The sequence below is a fragment of the Panthera tigris genome, chromosome E2, assembly GCF_018350195.1.
Source record: "Panthera tigris isolate Pti1 chromosome E2, P.tigris_Pti1_mat1.1, whole genome shotgun sequence".
Lineage (NCBI taxonomy): Eukaryota > Metazoa > Chordata > Mammalia > Carnivora > Felidae > Panthera > Panthera tigris.
In genome coordinates, this window is record NC_056674.1 from 30731698 (window position 1) to 30749465 (window position 17768).

The window sequence follows — 17768 nt, forward strand, 5'->3', positions numbered from 1 at the left end:
TCTCTCTCTCAAAGTAAATAAACGTTAAAAGAAAAGAGAAGAAAAAAAAAGTTACTGAGAGATATACTTGTGATATTGCTAGATAAATTTCCCAGGGCTTTATTCCCCTAAATACCTCAAATGAATGTAAGACTTTTAGAAGTAATCTTTAAAAAATTAAAATAGTAAACGTTAAGAGTATAATTAGAGAAAGAAATAGTAATAACTTTTGCACAGTATTTTGAAAAGTGTTTTTTTTTTTTTAACATTATTTGAGTCTTTTGGTAATATTGTGGGTTGTATGCAAGTTAGTAATATTTCCCAGAATTTGCAGATCAAGTATTTGAAGTGTCAGGAAGGGAAACAACCTGTCTAAAGTCAAACAACTACTAATGGCTTAGCAGAAACAGCACGTGTTCCTTGAGCACCTGCTATTTATCTGTCAGGTGCTGTGCTAAGTACTAAAAGTACAAAAAGGAAGATACTTCTAAGGCTAGGCCTGTGTTTTTGTTATTTTACAAGAACAAAAATGGGTCCAATTCAGCGTAAGTGATATTAGAAATGTCAATATTATGAATGTGTTCAAACTGTAGATTTTGAAGGTATCACTTATTTTTTTCTAACTTTATTTTGGAAAATATTTTAAACTTACAGAAAAGATGAAAGAATTATATAATGAACACCCATATTCCCATTGATGTAGACTCACGATCTGTTAATTTTTTGCCACATTTGCTTTCTTGTTTTATTTTTATTTTTAATAAAAGGTAACTTTTACTAAGTGTTAAAACTTAGTATCACCAGTAATGGGATATCATGACACTATATATATATATATATATATAAATGATATAAATAATATCATTTATGATATATCATGATATATATAAATTATATATATATCATGACACTATATATTTATATATAAATATATATACAATTATATATATTAATATATATAAATATATATATAATTATATATATTAATATATATATATATATAATTATTATTATTTTTTTAGAGAGAGAGGGGCTGAGAGGGGGAGAGAGAGAATCCACACTGAATGTGGAGCCCAATGCGGGGCTCAGTCCCACGACCGAGGGATCATGCCCTGAGCTGAAATTAAGAGTCAGACGCTCAACCATCTGAGCCACCCAGTTGCCCCTACCCCCAATTATTTTAACATGGCTCTTCTTAGAACAGGTATATCCTCCTACAAGAATACTTTTATCACAATCAAGAAATTAACAGATAGTAACAATAAATATCATAGTGTATAGTCCAATAAAATCCTATACGAATACTATGCGAATTTCAATTTTTTTAAAGAAGATTTTATTTTTAAGTAATCTCTACACCCAAAGTGAGGCTCGAACTCAAAGCCCTGAGATCAAGAGTCGCACACTCTACCAACTGAGCCAGCCAGGCACCCCCCCCAACCTCCAAATTCAGATTTCTTAAGTTACCCCATAATATTCTTTAGAGATGTTTGTTTTAAAATCCAGGATCCTGTCAAAAGCCAGGCATTGCATTTGTATCTCCTTAACTCTCCTTTAACCTAATACAGGTTTTCCAGGCCTTTTTGTTGTTCTTTCCTGGCATTGACATTTTTTAAAAGTCCAGGCCAGTTGCCTGTATTTGTCTAATTGTTTCTTCATAATACAGCTTAAATTTATTTATTTATTTGTTTGTTTGTTTGTTTGTTTATTTATTTTGGTAAGAATGCTGCAGATGATTTTGTGTATTTCCATTGAATTTCAATAGGAGGTGTGATATTAGTTTGTCCCATTATTGGTGATACTGAGTTTTATCACTTAGTAAAAGTACCTTTTCCCCTTTGGAATTAATAAATAAATAAAAAGTGGAATTGTTTTCATCAAGAGTTGGACCCAGGGATTCAAAAAAACATTAAACATGTTATAAGTTATTATCATTTTGATTCTTTTTGAGTATTTGGCTAGTGGGAATCCTTTTAAGCTAATTCCATGCCCTATTAATATGTCCTCATCAATCTCTAATTACTTCTCTACTTTCTGGTGCAAGAAGATGTTTTTAATTTCCCTTAGACCTGGAATCAGCCTTTTTTGCTTGTTTGTTTTTAAGGCACTCATTTAGTTTGTGAACCCTATGTAATAACACAACATCTCAGTACCATTGTGTAGTTTCTGAGCTTTGTTTCATGTTGGATGCTTGTGATTATATGAACAAATTCTGGAAATTGTTTATTCAGTTTCATAAGTACTCTGTCAACCTGTGTGATTTTTGCATGGTGCTGTGCTGTGTGTGAAATAAGAAGTAGTCCTTGCTTGGTATTTGATTTAGGTTAAATTTATATTGAAGAGAGGGATTTAAGTTTTTTTAAAAGTTGGATACAAACTTTTGAGAACATACCATGTACTAAGCACTAATGTAGTTATAATTTTTAGATGGTTTTGTCTGTAAGATATTCATTTGTTGATAAATTCAACAAATATATTTTTAATACCTGACATATATAAGACAATATGGTAGGCATTCTGCTTTTTTGTAACTCACAAGGGAGATAAGACCCATATAACAAATATGCATGAACCAGCCTCCCGAATACGTATTGTCAGCAGTATATGCCTAGACATGATATATAAATAATCGAAAATGGTGGTGGATTCTAAAATATTGGTTTATGTAGCATTGTGTTTCTCCTTTGGGGATTTGTAATATTTCAGATCTCTTAATGAAAATGATTTATTTCAGGCATCTACTGACTGCCTAATATATGAAGAGACCTAGACATTTGACAACTACAAAAGTAAACATGTTCATTGCAAGTATTCAGAAAAAGTTTAGAAAGCACAAGCAAGGAAAGTCACTCCTCATCGCACCAACTAGAAACAATCCCTTTTTATATTTGGGAGATCTATGTTTTCAGTCTTTTTTTTTCTCTATTAAATATAATTTATTGTCAAATTGGTTTCCATACAACACTCAGTGCTCATCCCAACAGGTGCCCTCAATGCCCATCACCCACTTTCCCTTCCCCCCTACTGCGCATCAATCCTCAGTTTGTTCTCAGTATTTAAGAGTCTCTTATGGTTTGCATCCCTCCCACTCTGTATTGTCTTTTTTTAAATGGTAGTATAGTTCACATGCATGTATGCTTTTAGTCTTATGCTCTGTATCTGTTTACCTATTTGTTTTGTTCAAATTTTCAGCTTTATGTAGATATAATTGACATGTAATGAACCGAACATATTTAAAGTGTACAGTTTGCTAAATACACACACACACACACACACACACACACACACACCAGTGAAACCATCATGACAATCAGGATAATGAACATACTCATCACCCTAAAAAGTGTCCTGTGTCTCTTTTCTTCCATTTCCCACTCCCCCCGCCCCACAAGGGCAACCACTAATCTGATTTCTGTCACTATAGATTAGTTTGCATTTTCTAGAATTTTATACACATGGAATAATATAGTGTTTACTCTTTTTATCTGGTTTCTTTTATTTGGTGTAATTGTTTTGAGATTCATCCAGTAGGTACAGGTATAGTAGTTCATTTTGTTTTTTATTCTGAAGTAGTATTCCTTTATATGGATATACTGCAATTTGTTTATCTGCTTGTCTTTTGGAAGAAGATACTGTTTCTAATTTGGAATTATCATGAATAAAATTGCTATGAACATTAGTATACAGCCTTTATGAGGACATACACTTTTTGTTTTTAAGAATACGAATATTTTTATTTCATCTACAAGATTCACATTTTTCATATTTTAAGACCTCTGAAACTGGATGCATCTTTCGATTGATGGCATTTTATAATACCTCTTAGGGAAGCAGCAGTTATGAAGAGGTTGGAATTACATGCACTTGCATTCAAAGTGTCAGGGTGTCAGCAGATGGAAGGAAATCCAGAAGACAGGAGCAGAGGGCACTCTTAACTGGTAGAAAGCAATTTGTGTTCAAAGTACTGGCAATGTTTCTGGAGCCAGAGTCAAAGAAAATTAGCTCTGCATAATTATAAAACCATGTTTGGGAGACTCTCAGCCTTGGCTTTTCACATTATGGATTATATTAGGAAATGCTTCATCACCAGCACTTTTCATGGCACACAGGATAATTTTATGGGGATGAACTTGGATATTGGATAGTGATGACTCTAAGTGGAAAATTGATGAAGATTAGGTCTCTGAATTTTGAAGCAGTTTTAGGAATACCTTAACTGATTTATTTCACTTAGTTTTCCTTTTTTTTTAAGTTTTTTTTTTTTTTAATCTTTTTACATTTATTTATTTTTGATAGAGTGAGACAGAGCACGAGCAGGGGAGGGGCAGAGAGAGAGGGAGACGCAGAATCCGAAGCAGGCTTCAGGCTCGGAGCTGTCAGCACAGAGCCCGACATGGGGCTTGAACCCACAAACCGTGAGATCATGACCTGAGCCAAAGTCGGACACTTAACTGACTGAGCCACCCAGGCACCCCACTTGGTTTTCCTTTTTATGTATGCACAAAGGTGTGATTGATGACTAAAAAAAAAAAAAAAAAAAAATCTAAGCCAAAACCTTGCCTTTCATTTTGGATTTTTTTTTTTTTAAGTTTATTTATTTGAGACAGAGAGAGAAAGTGCAAGCGGGGGGGAGCAGCAGTGGTGGGGAGGGGCAGACGGAGAGGGAGAGAGAGAATCCCAAGCAGGCTCCACACTCAGCACAGAGCCCAGTGCAGGGCTCAAACCCACAAACGGTTAGATCATGAACTGAGCTGAAATCAAGAGCTGGATGCTTAACTGACTGAGCCACCCAGGTGCCCCCTGTTTGGATATTTTGTTGTTCTGTTTTTGGATAATTTTTATTAGTATGTATTCACTCTTTTCTTCTGTTGTGTAATCTCCCCATCCAGTGTGTTTCTTAAATCTCATTTTCATTCATTTTATGCTTTACACGTCTCTGCCTAACATGCTCAATCTTTCCTCTAACGTACTGAACATTTGGAGTATAATTATAATAGCTGTGCTACTGTCCTTGTCTACTACATCTATCATCAGTGTCATTTCCGAGTCTGCTTTTGTTGATTGATTTTTCTCCTCAGTGTAGTCTGTGTTTTCTCCTGCTTTGAATGCCTGATAATTTTTGAATGGATGCCAGACATTTTGAATCTTACCTTGTTAACAGTGATGGAAAGTTTTACATTCCTATAAATATTCTTGAATTTTGTTCTCAGATACAGTTACTTTGAAATCCGTTTATCTGTATAAGATCTGTTTTTGGGCTTTGTTAGGCTGGACTAGAGCAATCTTTAGGGTTAATTTTCCCACACTCCTGACACAATAGCCTTCTCTGTCCAGTACCTTGTGAAATACAAGATTTTCCACTATGATTCTGATGGGAAGATGAACTATTCTTGGCCCTAGTGAGAAGTCAGCTGTTTTCAAGTAGTTTGTTCTGGGCCTTGGGTAGTTTCTCCACAAACTAGTAGCACTAATCCATACTTACTTAAAACCTTATGAAGATCTCTAGAGCTGTTTCCCTGTGAAGCTCTCTCATCTCCAGAACATTCCCCAGCAAACTAGCTGCCTTGGCTTTCCTGGACTTCCAGCTTTGTCTCAACTCAAGGAGGCTGTAAGATTCCATGTGGCTGCCTCTTTCCCTGTTCTGCAGTGTGGAAACCCTCTCCTTGAAGTAAGTAAGCTAAGACAGGAGTCAATCTTAGCTCATCTGTTTCCCTTCTCTCAGGGATCACTGTCATGGGTTACCTGATGTCCATTGTTTAAAAGCTATTGTTTTATGTATTTTGCCTGGCTTTTCAGTTGTTTCAAACATGAGTGTAAATCCAGTTCCTATTACTCCCACCTTGACCTTAATTGGAAGACTTATACTGCTATTTTAATGACTTTATAATAATTTATAATGTAGAAGTGCCATAATTTTTTAACCAGTTTGTTTTTGGATAGTATAATGAACATCATTGTAGATAAATTGTTGTGTATACCCATGATTAGACAGAGCCCTAGGAAATCAAGGTAAATGTACAGACTTTCCTTTGAAGACTTGTATAATTATGAATCACAATAAAAACACAAATAGCCAATAAGTTCGGAGCAGTTATAGTCACGTTCATGACTTTACATATATTTTCTCATTTAACCTTTGAAACAACTATGTGAGGTAGATCTTACCACCTATTCATTTTACAGATAGGGGTTTGAAGCATAGAATTGTTAAATAGCTTGCTCAGGGTCATACAGCTAGTAAACAGCACAGCAAGTTTTCAAATGTAGGCAGTAGGACTCGAGCCCACGTTACCCTCTGTTACTTTAGGGTTTGGGAATATATAGTCATGTATCAATTTCTTGTTGTTGCTGTAAAAATATCATAAATTTGGTGTCTTCAAACAACAAATTTATTATCTCATAGTCCTGGAAGGCAGAAGACTAAAATGGATCTCACTGGGCTAAAATCAAGGTGTTGGCAGGGCCACATTCCTTCCTAGAAGCTGTAGGAGAGAATCCATTTTCTTGCTTTGCCAGTGTATGGAGGCTAACCACATTCTGTGGCTTGTGGCCCCCTTCAGCAATGACTGGTTGAGTCGTTCTCTCATTCGTTGTATGACCATCATCTACCTCTTTCTTCCACTTATAAGGACTCTTGTGATTACTCTGGGTCCTTGAACAATCTAGGATAATCTCCCCCTATTTTAAGGTCAACCTTAATTTCATCTGCAGTCTGAATTTTCTTTTGCAGTGTTAACATATTTACAGATTTGGGGGATTAGGAGGTTGATATCTTTGGTGGGGGGGGGGTCATTATTATTCAGCCTTCCACAAGCCATGAGGCCAATTAGAAGATACTCCTTTAAAGAATGAATTTAATGTTTTTTTGGTTTTTTGTTTTGTTTCTGAAAGAGAGAGAGAGAGAGACAAAGCATGAGCCAGGGGTGGGGCAGAGAGAGAGGGAGACACAGAATCTGAAGCAGGCTCCAGGCTGCAAGCTGTCAGCACAGAGACTGATGTGGGGCTTGAACTCAGGAACTGTGAGATCATGACCTGAGCCAAGTCAGATTCTTAACTGACTGAGCCACTCAGTCTCCCCTAAAGAATGAATATTATAAGGACCTAGTTTATGACTTTATGACTTCTCATTATGAAAAGCCTGTTTGAGTATCTTATCCTTATTTTCCTCTTTAGTCTTTTCTCTCTGCTAGGAGAGACTCATGCTAGGAGTCATCTAGTGATCTAGAAGTGATTTAGAGTTGGCTATCCAAAATTTACAGTTTCACATTTCCCAATAATGCATATTTAACTGATTTAAATAAATTCAACAATTTTCAAAAAAAACCCCACAATTTTTATTCATTCAGTAATTATTCAGCAAGCCCCTGTCCTATACCAGACATTGCAGAGGGTACTTTCTATAAGTATCACGTTTTATCTTCACAATGATCTTATGATGTTAACAGCGGCATCTTAATTTATAAATGAGGGAACTGGACTTAGGATAGTTTATAAATCACAGACCTAAGGTTGAACCCAGATTTGAGAAAAGTAGGTATTGAGAACAGATAAAGAGGTTATGATTTTGTAATACATAATCTATTTTTACTTGTTTAAAAAAATTTTTAAATGTTTTATTTATTTTTGAGAGAGACAGAGGCAGAATGTGAGCAGGGAGGGGCAGAGAGAGGGGAGACACAGAATCCGAAGTAGGCTCCAGCTCTGAGCTGTCAGCACAGAGCCCGACACGAGGCTCGAACTCACGAGCTCTGAGATCATGACCTGAGCCAAAGTCGGACACTCAACCGACTGAGCCACCCAGGTGCCCCTTAACTTGTTTTAATAGTTTACATTAATATTGATTACAGAATAATTTTATGTAATTCCAAGCTAAGTCATTAGATATTGTAATACTGCATGGATCAGTACTATTTTTTTCCCCAGATAATCTGATTTCCAAAGTGTTGCTGTATTTTGTAAAAATGCTCTTATTGACTCTTTTGCTTTATGTCATGTACTTTTAGCACTTTCTTAATGTTACTCATGTGGTTGTATGTTACTGAACTGAGGCATAATACTAGAAAGTAGAAGCCATGAAGTTTTGTCACCAGAAAATGAAGCTATTTATGAAGGAAAAGAGTAAGATCGTTTTCATCTTGGTTCTTGGCATCAGTCACTTGTTTCTCAGTTCTGGTGTCAGACAACAAATATTTTGGAGGTGAGTTTTCAGATGTAAGTTTCTTTGATAAAGTGGAGAAAGCATTGAATTTAGAGTCAGGAGGACTAGGTTCAAGTCCTGACCCTGTTATAATTGGCATAGGAGTCTTAGGCAAATTACCTTCTCTGCAGTTTTCTTGTCTGTAATATATGAATATAGATTTTTGGAATTTCTGATTAATAAATGTGACAATGAATTTGAAAGTGCTTTTATAAATTGTTAAGTCAGCTTGTTGTTTAATAATGATTCCTTGCTTTAAGGATTTTTTTAAATTTTGGGAACTAGAAGTAGTTTTCTTTTTTTTTTTAAGTGTATTTTGAGAGAGAGAGCACAAGCAGGGGAGGGGGAGGGACAGAGAGAGGGAGAGAGAGAATCCCAAGCAGGCTCCAGGCCGTCAGCACAGAGCCCAAAGCGGGGCTCTATCCCATGAACAGTGAAATCATTACGTGAGCTGAAATTAAGAGTTGGGTGCTCAACCAGCTGAACAACCCAGGCACCCCAAGAACTAGAAGTAGTTTTAATCATGAATCAATTTTTTAGAAGTTTGCAGTTGTAGGACCCAGATGTAAAGTTTACATAGCTTTCTAGTGGTATAATCTAAAAAAGATTCTCTGATCCTATTTCCTTGTTATTGTTTGTTTTTCTTATATAACCATTTTTTTTCATATGCAGGCGTGTCTCTGATATTTGTGGGCCCCAGGGAAAAGAACAAATAGAAGCTCTCATTGTTGTATGTGAGAATATTTAGAAGTTGTAAATAGAACCAATAAACTGGTAAATATGTTCTGTCCTTCTTCCTTGACAAACAGAAGCACTGGTTTGAATTCAGAAATCTTGGACTGTAGAGTTCCAAATCCAGAATATGGCAGAAGTGAAGCATTCTACTTCTCTTTCCACCCCTGGTTTCATCCTGCTTGTCAGAGGGGCTTCACATACAAGTGTGGACTTCGCAGCCTCCATCTACAACTCCACCTCCCTCTTCACATCTCTTTGTCCTAAGCACGCACATACTGGCCATATATGTCCCTTGCCCTACAAGGAATTCCTTGAGAGAACAGACCTAGGGAATAAATGGAGGTGGGCTCTGCAAGTAGGTGTGAGGCTGTTTTAGGTAGAGAATTCCTGCATACCTGGAGCACGTTTTGCAGAGGGAAGAGATAATGTATCTTTTTGGCCCTGAGGAGGGATGTGGCAAGGGAACCAGACCCTCTACATCGGGCTGCCCAAGGAAGGGACCCCTCTTGCCTGATCTAAAGGAAAGCATTTTCGTTATGAGGAGTGACATACATGTGCTTAGTTGGTGAGAGCCAGTAAATAATGAGGGATGTGAATAGCTTGTCTATGACCAGGGGAATTGTTTTCTCTCTGGAAATCATTATCTATACATTGGGCTCTGTATCCATTAAAATATTGTCGACTTATGAAATACTTTGAAGAGTTGGTAGATGACTGTACAGTTTAAATTTTTTCCCCTAAAAACAAAGCTATCTATGTTCTTGGGATTCCAGACTTTAAATTGAAATTGTCTTATGGAAACATGTGTATTTCCAGTTAATTGAGTTGTTAGTGTGCAGTAAATCAGGAAAGTTACTTTTCGGGTTTTTTTTTTTTAATTAAAAATATTCACTATCCAGAAAAGTAAATACATGAAGTAAATGAATGAAAGAAGAGTAAATAAGCGACTTACACTTCAATAGTTGTTAACATTTTGCCATACTTATTTTATTTTTATTTATAGATGAGTACATACATTTTGTTGGTTTTTGCTGTATGATTTGAAAGTATATTGTAGTTATGAGACTTTGCTTCTACATACTTCTTCATACATCTCCTAATTACTAATAATTAATAATTTCACATATCATCTGAAATCTCATTCATGTTCAAGTTACCCAAGTTGTCAGGACAAGCCACTTAATTTTTTGATAATTTTCATTTAAAATATCATCCCAAAGAAATGTTTTAACCCTCTAGTTTTGATCATGAGTGAGAATTAAAAATATACCAAGTCTTATTGTTTTGTCATTTAGAAAAAATTTCTAAGCCTAGCATACAGATTTTTATGTATTTTCTCATTGCCAGGATGTCCTTTGAGCAGTAATGGTCTATAAATGACTGAGTTCCTCTCTGAAATTCTTGAGGTGTGCTCCTTACCTTTGTTTTAATGTACTTTCTAAATTTCTTTTTCTTTCAGGGAAAATGTTGGCTAAGATTGGGATAAATTAAAGGGATTTGCATAATTTGAGGAAGACAAATGAGTTGCTAAGGATCTCTTAGATTTATTTTACCTTGAAGGGAGAGAAGAATGAGAGAGATATGTATCTGAAAACTGTTTTAATGATATATTAAAGAGAAATATAGATGACATACTTTTGGTGGGGGGAAAGCATCTAGAGCTTTTGGAATGTACAGAAGAGATAACATTTGTTTTTCAGCACTGTGGATTTCTTAAGTGTATAACAGCATCATTCTAATATTTATTAATAATGATATTAATGAAATGGGTATCTTTAATGAGTATGAGAGCCACAATTTCTCGAGTTTCTTATTTTAGAATTTTAATTTTTGGCTGAAGGTGGATATAAGTAAATTATACTTGTCATGTAGATTTTTTTAGAAACAGTAATTACTGTCATGTAATAACTCCTATAATAAACTTAAGCAAAAGTTGGAATGACAGGTATAGGAATAAGCAGAGCAATATAGACATTAGAAAAGATTAAAAGAATATATATGGGGCTCCTGGCTGGCTCAGTCAGTTAAGCGTCCGACTTCGGCTCAGTTCATGATCTCACCATTTGTGAGTTCGAGCCCCGCGTCAGGCTCTGTGCTGACAGCTCGGAGCCTGGAGCCTGCTTCTGATTCTGTGTCTCCTTCTCTCTCTGCCCCTCCCCCACTTGTGCTCTGTCTCTCTTTGTCTATCAAAAATAAATAAGTGTAAAAAAAATTTTTTTTAAAGATTAAAAGAATGTGTACCTTTTGCTCAGTTACTATGTAAACTAATTTTTTATAGTAGCTCAGATACATTTCTGAGTATTAAATTGGCTTAATGGAGGAGGCAAAATGAAATGCTTTTTTACAAACTTTTCCTATATGTAAAATAAGCTTAATATCTCAGCATGATATTGGAGGAGTTAACATCTAAAGCACTGTTTAATTCTTTTAGTTGATCCTGAAAAAGTTGTTGAGGAGTGGTATCTCTAATTTAAAATAGTGAAACAAATATTTTACTATGCATGATTAATTAAGCACATGCACCATCATTATAATTTGTTACTTTTGTTATATCAAGGTACTTGCTATTGTGAAAAATTTAATGGATTCATAAGGCTTTGTTTTTAATGGCTCATTTTATCCCTAGTGGATTAGCTGATTTATTGTAACTTCAGAAGATAATATCTTTTTAATGTTTATTTGTTTATTTTGAGAGCGAAAGAGAGAGCAAGTGAGGGAGGAGCAGAGAGAGAGGTAGAGAGAGAGCAGGCTCTACACTGTAAGCATAAAGCTTTACATGGTGCTTGGTCCCGTGAACCGGAGATTGTGACCTGAGTGGAAATGAGGGGTCGAATGCTTAACCGGCTGAGACACCCAGGCTCCCCTGGAGGATATTTTGGAGACACTTTCATGGAAACTGATGTTGTCTCAGAAGAGTATTAAGAAGCACTCTCCATTTGGGTTTAATGCAATTTGTGTTGTCATTTCCATAATATATTTAAGTTAAAGCTCCTTATATTTTTTGACATTTTACATTTTAATTTTTAGAAAAGCCCTGAATTAATCAGTCTTCAATGCTTATTTAAATGTACATGGGAATTTCAGCTATGAAGAAGAAATCTGGCTTAATTTAAATGGGAGAAGAAAGAGTTTATTTTTTATAATTATTTAAAATGAGATTTCATACATTTGTGTCCTTTATTAATAAAGCATTAAATACATTAAAATGCCTATTTTTCATTAACATTTATTATGTGGGATTGTAAATCCCCAGTAAGGTTATTTTAAATTAATATAGTGTATGTGTGAGAATATATAAGCTCGCTTTCTGTTTGTTCTGTGAACACAAGTCCTTTCATCACTGCGTTTAACAGCCATCCACCTACCACATGATACTTTTTTTTTTTTAACTGTTAGGATCAAAGTGATGTACCATTTAAAAATATCAGTTTCTAGACTAAGCCTTGAATCAGCATTATCCTATGTTTTGGTACATTTTAGACAACTTAGCTGTGCAAAAACATAAAAGTATAGAAGCATTATACAGATGCCTATAAGCCTACCACCTAGGTTTAACAAATGTCGTATTTGTTTGAAATCTGTTTGTTTGCTTTTTAAGAATAAAAAAAAAATGATGGATAACCGTTAAATTCCCAGTCCTGTTTCCCTCTTTCCAAAGCAAACCACTATTCTCACTTTACTATGTATCTTTTCAAGCTATGTTTCTGTAACTTCATTGCAGAGATAGATATATATCTATAAACATCTGGAGAAGGAGGGGGATAGGTAGGAGAGGAAGACAGAAATTTAAACTAAGTAAGGCAAATATTACTATCTATTTCATTTCATGGGTATTAGTTTATTTTCTCTATGTTAGAAATACTGTATAATTCAACGTTAACAATAAAACAAAATAGCAACTTTGGAGTTAGCTTTGAGTTTAAAGCTTCTTTCTGCAACTTACATGCCATGTGACCTTTGGCAAGTTTAAGTTTGTTCATCTTTCTAGACTTCATTACCTTCATCTATAAGATGTGGAAAATACCAACCACATAAGATTGTTTTCAGTGTTAAAATAAGCTAATCCATGCAGTGCTTAGTGTGATACTTAGTTAATGTTTTTGTGCCTATTTTCTAAACTCTTTACAGATTATTCTATTTAACCTTATATTTATCACTCACTAAAACATGTATGGAACTAAAAAGATATGCATGTGTGTATGTAGTAATTTGTGGTTAGATTGTTATTTTTAAAGGAAGGGACATATCTTTATTTTAGTGAATGAGTAGTACTTATAGCAGTGAGAGATGATTTGGGAAGTTATATGGGTGTAAGGTCTTGACTGCCAGGCTGAGTGAAGACATTGGGTAGGGGAAAACTACAATAAAACCTATACCAGATGAACCTAGTATGAAGTGGAACACAGCAGAAGCAGTTAGATTACTTCAGGTGAAGAGATCAACACTGGATTGAAAAATGTAACACTAGATTTCAGAAGATCTTTATTTTGCAGGTATCTGCTACATAGTGATAGTTTGAAGGTGTGGGACATCGTAAGATAACTGAAGTAGAAAGTATAGAGTGAGAAGACAAAGAGTTTTGGCCAGAATCTTGGGGAAGCTGCATTTGTGGGACAGAGGAAAAAAGAAGAGACAAAGAATTAGAATAATTAGATCTAAGACTTTGTAGTGTTTCTGAATCCATAGAAAAAGTGATGAGCCACACGTCAAAAATTAAGATACTGAAGAGGATAAAAACAGAAGATTATTGAGTGACTCTGAGAAGTAATTGGTGATATGAAGAAAGGATTTTTTTATGAAAAAGGATGGAGGGACAGAAACCAAATCAAAAGGAATGTATAAGTGGTAAGAAAATTAAGGTATCATCTGTAGACCACTCTTGAGATATTCAGGTATGAAAGGGAAAAGAAAGAAGAGAGTATTCTTGAAGGCTGAAAAGATGAAAAAAATAGAATGAGTATTTTAAATGTTAATATATGTATTCTAAACTTCCAGGAATATGATATATAGCGTACTAAGTATTGAAAGCTTCTAATTACTGTTTGGGGAAACTGAGAAAATACATAATGATATATTTATGCAGAAGAAATTAATCCTGGTATTTTCTGCAGTCTTACTTCATTTTACCATATACTTGAGTAAGTTGCAACTTTTTTTTTTTTAATGTTTATTTATTTTTGAGAGAAAGAGACAGAGTGTGAGCAGGAGTGGGGTGGAGAGAGAGGGAGATACAGAATCTGAAGCAGGTTCCAGGCTTCTGTGCTGACAGCTCAGAAGCCCTGATGGCGGGGTTTGAACTCACGAGTGGTGAGATCATGAGCTGAAGTCGATGCTTAACCGACTGAGCCACCCAGGCACCCCATGTTGCAACTTTTAATTTGAGATAAAGGTTATGTAGAAAGGCCCTGGAAATAGTTTCTTTTCATTAACAGGATTTGCTTGGTATTTAAGTGATTAAGTAAAAGAATACATTAGAAAAAAGAAAGATGGTTATTTAAGTGACCATACAATATTTTATAACAGTAACAATGTAAATTCAGTGTAACTTTGCAATCCTCAAGAAAGTAATGAGAGTAAAGTTGTTTTACTTCCAGAGAATTCATTATTTTAAAAAAACATAGCCCTATTGAAGTAGGGCTCATCATGTAATTCATGTATTGTACAGTCTACCCATTTACGGTGTAGAAATAAATAATTTTTAGTGTAGTCATAGAATTGTGAAACTGTTACTACATGATCAATTTTAGAACATTTTCCTCACCCCCAGAAGAAACCCTATACCCATTAACAGTCACTCCCTAGTTCTCCCACCACTCTAAGTCCTAGGCAACCACAAGTCTACTTTGTGGATTTGCCTGTTCTGGACATTTGAAATAAATGGAGTCATACAACATGTGGTCCTTTGTGATAGGCTTCTTTAATTTAGCATAATGTTTTCAAAGGTCATCTACAATATAGATGTATTGGTACTTCTTTTGTTGTTGTTTTGCCAAATTTCAATTGTATGGCTATACCACATTTTGTTTATCCATTCCTTCATGATGCATAGTTGGGTTGTTTCCACTTTTTGGATGTTATGAATAATGGTACTACAAACATCCATATGTTTCCATTTCCCTTGGGTATATGTCTAGGAATAGAATTGCTGGGCCATACCATATTCTATGTTTAACCTTTTGAGTAATTTTTAGACTATTTTCCAATGCAGTTACACCTTTTTACATTCCCACAAGCAGTGTATGAGGGTTCCAGTTTCTCCATACTTGCCAACACTTACCTGTCTTTTTTGTTATAGCCACCTCGAGGTTGTGAAGTGGTACTTTAGCGGAGCTTTGATTTGCATTTCCTTGATGGCTAATGATGAATATCTTTTCATGTGCTTATTGGTCATTTCGATTTCTTCTTTTGGAGAAATGCCTGTTCATATCTTTTGCCCATTTTTAAATTGGGTTATTTTTCATTTTATTATTGAGTTACAAGAATTCTTTATATATTTTAGATATAAGTCTCTTAATCAGATACGATTTGCAAATATTTATTTAGGTTTTTTAAATTATAAAAGGTCTTGTCTTCTCCATATAGTGTTGCTTCTTGCTTTCCAGTCTGTATACTTTTTCTTTTTCTTTCCTGATTGCCCAACTAGAATATTCAGTACAATGTTGAATAGAAGTGGAAGAGCAGATATCATTGTCTTGTTCCTGATCTTAGAGAAAATATTCAGTCTTTTACCATTAAGTATGATACTGGCTGTGAATTTTTCGTACATGTCTGCTACCAGGTGTGGCTGTTCCCTTCTATTCCTAGTTTGCTAGTTTTTTTTATTATGAAGAGATGCTTATCTTCAACATCAAAGGGTTTTTCTACATTACTTAAGATGATCCTGTGGTTTTTATTCTTTATGCCATTGATATATCATGTTATATTACTTGATTTTCAAATACCTTGCATTCCTGGATGAATCCCGCTTGCTTATGATGTGTATATTTATATATATTTGCTATTATTTTTTGAGGATGTTTGTGTCTATATTGTAAGAGATAATGATCTATAGTTTGAAATCTTTATGCCAGTGTTTGCTTTTTAAAAATGTTTTTGGTTTTAATAGGTCATCTTGGAAGATTGCATTGTTGTTTTTTTTTAATGTTTATTTTTGAGAGAGAGAGAGAGGGAGGGAGAGGGGGAGGGGCAAAGAGAGAGGGAGACAGAGGATTAAAGCAGGCTCCATGCTTATAGCTGATAGCGGCAGTGTGAGGCTTGAACTCACAAACTGCGAGATCATGACCTGAGCCGAAGTCAGATGCTTAACCGACTGAGCCACCCAGGTGACCCTGGAAGATTGCATTAAACTGAACAATTAACAAATGTCTTTTACAGTTTTTGCCAGAATATAATGCAAGTGTAGATGTTGCATTTTATTCCATGTGTTACAGGATGATGAATAGGAAAGGAAGGCATGAAGATAAATTCATTTTTCTTTTTTTTTTTTTAAATTTTTAGAAGTTTATTTATTTTGAGAGAGAGAGAACAAGCAGGGGAGGGGCAGAGAGAGAGAGGGAGAGAGGGAGAATCCCAAGCAGGCTTTGTGCTCTCAGAGCAGAGCCCTCATGGGGCTTGGTCTCACAAACCAGGATATCATGACCTGACCCGAAATTAAGAATTGGTCGCTTAATTGACTGAACCATCCAGGCGCCCCATAAAATTCATAAATCTTTAAGTATTTAGGATTAATAAAATAGATTAAAAATTAATGTTGAGGATGTATTGTGACTTCTATTTTGTTATTTTTGCATTTTTATTATAGGGATATACTTTAAAATTTTTATTCCCTCACCCTCTTATTTAAAACACTCTTGCATGTTCTCAAAGTGCCATATTGAACTGTGGTTTATATTTCCTCCTCCCCTGTGCATACACACACAATCAGAATACAACCAGCAAACTTCTGGTACACATTGGTCCCCAAACTCATTCTTCAGGCTTCCTTCCAATATGGGAGGATGAACTACTGATGAAATCCCTTTATTGCTGCTAAGGATTATAACATTTTATAATATAATATGGCTTTCTATCTCGGAGGGTGGAGATGGGTGGGGCAAACCTAATTTCCTTCTCAACTTTTAAAAATGTTTTGTACTTTAAAAAAAGCTTTTAAGACCATGGGGGAGGAGAAGGAAAAAAAAAAAAAGTTAGGGAGGGATCCAAACCATAAGAGACTCTTAAAAACTGAGAATAAACTGAGGGTTGATGGGGGGAGTGGGAGGGAAGGGAAAGTGGGTGATGGGCATTGAGGAGGGCACCTGTTGGGATGAGCACTGGGTGTTGTATGGAAACCAATTTGACAATAAATTTCATATTAAAAAAAATAAATTTAAAAAGCTTCTAAAATATATAAAAGGGTTGTTACTGTCTACCCTGAGAATCAAAGTTTTTTCATAATTTTGCCCACTGAATTTATTCAAGGTTGATTACTACTGGCTTTCTGTGGACTTCTCAGAGTGAGCTTTTAATAAGTTAAACTTTATTATAATGCTCCAAGAAGGGGAAAATGCAAGGCAGCATCTCAGAATCTTATATAAATATGAATGTCTGAACATTTTACATTTCTTGGAATATAGCTTGTGGAATGATGCTCTGTGCAAATCTTATTTCACTTGTTATGCCTTTGCTCATGCTCAGCTCCCTCCTTTGACCATCTTCTCATTATCTTTCATTATAAAAATTAACTTATTCCGGGGCCTGTGGGTAGCTCAGTCATGATCTCATGGTTTGTGTGATCGAGCCCTGTGTCAGGCTCTTGCTGTCAGCATGCAGCCTTCTTTGGATTCACTTTTCCCCCCATGCCCCACCCCTCCCCTGC

At 35.3% G+C, this 17768-nt stretch overlaps 1 protein-coding gene across 7 annotated transcripts in view; it reads left to right on the forward strand.

The window, feature by feature from the left end:
* Positions 1–17768, forward strand: part of CHD9 (chromodomain helicase DNA binding protein 9) — a 232851-nt gene that overhangs the window by 87720 nt on the left and 127363 nt on the right. The window contains exons 1-2 of one of the 7 annotated variants that reach the window (XM_042970475.1): positions 5467–5647; positions 7983–8176. The exons of the other annotated variants lie outside the window; for them this stretch is intronic. The gene's annotated coding sequence lies outside the window, so the exon portion shown is untranslated. Of the gene's footprint in view, positions 1–5466; positions 5648–7982; positions 8177–17768 lie in introns of those variants that run through there. 7 annotated transcript variants of the gene reach the window in all.